Raw genomic sequence first — 2628 nt, 5'->3', positions numbered from 1 at the left:
GGGCGGTTCGAGCCGCCCGCCGCTGCTGGGCGCCGGCGGAGGGGAGGCGCGGTGCGGCCGGGCGCTGCGGGAGCGGGGCATGGCGCGGCGCGGGCCGTGCCGACGAGTAAACTCGCAGGCGCTGCCGGAGCGAGACGCCCCGCAGGCTCTGTCCCGTTTAAAGCTCCGTCGGTTAAATACTCCCGCGTCCAGCTGCAGCGTGTCGCTACGCGACAGAACCTTGTTAGGTTAAAAGTGATAGTGTTTAGGGCAGTGGGACTTTTCTGCTGTTTTTATTGCCCCATTAAAAAAAAAAAAAAAAGTTGAGATGTGTTTGCGCACCAAGTGGATGCTCTTCGTTTGCTGCAGCAGAATCGCTGCCTATTTGCACTCCCTGACAAAAGTGGCTCAATTTTCACTCTATATTCAGAACAGGACTCGATCTTTATTATTTCTGTAGCTTTTCGGTCACGGGTGACGCCCCCGTTGTAGAAAGCGAGTTACACAGGTATTTTTAAAAGTTTTCCTTTTAACCACATTCAGGCTCTGTAAAACAGAGGTGAGATGGGACAGGCTTCTGCATGCTYCTGTTAGTGTTCATTATTTTAGTTTAAGCTGCCCTTTTAGAAGCATCCATGCACTTACAGGTTCAGTCTTTGTCAGTCTTACTGTGTTATGCTTCATATRAAGCTAAGAGTTTGTAACTGGAAGAATAAACCAGAAGAAGTAAGTCAGACTGAAAAAGAACACCCCCCCCCAAATCAGTTAAATCAACAGTCTTCATATTAAAAGATGTTTTTGTTGCTACTGAGTACTTTAAACAGACTGATACGAGAATCACAAGCAGGATTAATATTCAGTTTGTATRATTTGTCATCATAGTGAAATCAAATGGAGATTTTGAAGAGCCTAGTTGTAGGAAAAGGTGCAGATTAAAATGCCTTTTATCACTGAGGGCTGCATGACGGGGTAATCGAGAGTTCTGATCCATCCATTTGCGTGTACGTCTCTCAGCAGCTAAAGCATTGATAATAGYGGAGGGTATAATTCACTCTACAAAAACATCAAGAAATTATTCAAGAGGTTACCATTCTTGTATATTTGAACTTTATATCATAATAATTCAACTCAGGTGCACCAGTGACATTTCTCCAAAGTTACTGTACTGCACCTCAATACTGATGCTCCAATTACGATAAAAACTTCACAGTCTGTTCACTTTTAGAAACATCAAGATAGCTTAAAACACAAGGTGGAGGCAACAGTAAAATATGTTAGCCAATACTTTTTGTGTAACTTTTCAGCTACAGGTCACTCTCAGTTTTTAATGCGCTACTTAAATACGGTTTTATTGGGTGAGATGCTCACCATGGGTAAGGTAGCATTGCTACGTTGAAATCAGTGGGATTTCCTCTTTACACCAGCAAAGGGTTTAGCTCACTTAAAATCCTTTCGATAAAACACTGTTTTTAAAATTAGCCAGTGTGTGTTTGTAGTTTCAGGTATTTAAAAGAAGGATTGCTTTTTCTTTTGAACTGTCTGAAATTTAATAACTAACTGTAATATAAAATAAATAATACACATTCTAAACCACAGAACCTCTTTGTTCAGAGTGTGTTCCTGCAGTGTAGCAATTTGCATTTTGATTAATAACCCATTTTTAGTGTAATGTGGATAACCATTTGTAGTCCTTAAACATGGCTAGTTTCTATTATGATAGATAGAATGGTTTCCTGCATGCTCTGAGGGACCTTGATGTTCCAGTACAACTTTACTTTAGCTTTTTGACATCTTTATATTCGATTAAAATATAGCTACATCATTGGAGTAGTGGTTGCTATAAAAGGATCTTAAACATCATTTTTCACTTTTGTTGTACCTGGGAAGTAAAGAACTCTGGTTAACAGTGAGGCTTCACAAACATTATAATGCCTTCAGTTTATAATTTTTTTCCCYATAAACTGAAATGTTAGTCCATTTTCTGTGGTCTTCATAGGTGAAAGCTATATATCAAGCTGAAATGTTTGTAGTGACATGAAGGTATTTATTTTCTTACTGAAATCTTTACACCTTTTATAGAAAGGTAAAATGCAAGTGATACACTACAAACTTATTTTGTGTTACCTGCTAGAATTTACCAACAGCATTTAATACAGAGCTTTTGTAGAGTGCCATAATATCCATGCATAATTTAAATGAGCATCAAACTTTGGCATAAATGAAAAGGAAAAAAAATMTTACATCATTTTGGCAAAACAAACAGACGGATTTTTCCATCTTAACAACTAAGATGTCAAAATAGACAAGTTGTTGAGGAAACACATGCCTCCCTTTAATAGATGAGATGGAATTAAAATACCTGCAAATTACTGCCGTGGGTATGCTGAAAAGACAGGCTGCAATTCTGTCATTCCCAGAAGTACAACTTCTTATGGTGATATTTTTGGGAAATGGAGATAAAAATGTCAGTGCCCAGAGAGAGATGTAGAGAGATGGATGAAATACTCAAACCTGCTCTTCAGTTTTGGCATGGTATAGAAATTTTGCTTTTCCTTCCCTCCCTCTCTAAACCAGAGAGAAATGGATAAGCATACACTTTTTTTCTTTTGTTTTTTTTAAATGTGTATAGCAGTTTAGTATTTGGGCAGC

Source organism: Rhea americana, unplaced genomic scaffold (assembly GCF_003343005.1).
Source record: "Rhea americana isolate MKP2758 unplaced genomic scaffold, rheAme1 scaffold_64, whole genome shotgun sequence".
NCBI classification, from domain to species: domain Eukaryota; kingdom Metazoa; phylum Chordata; class Aves; order Rheiformes; family Rheidae; genus Rhea; species Rhea americana.
This window is presented reverse-complemented; position numbering follows the sequence as displayed.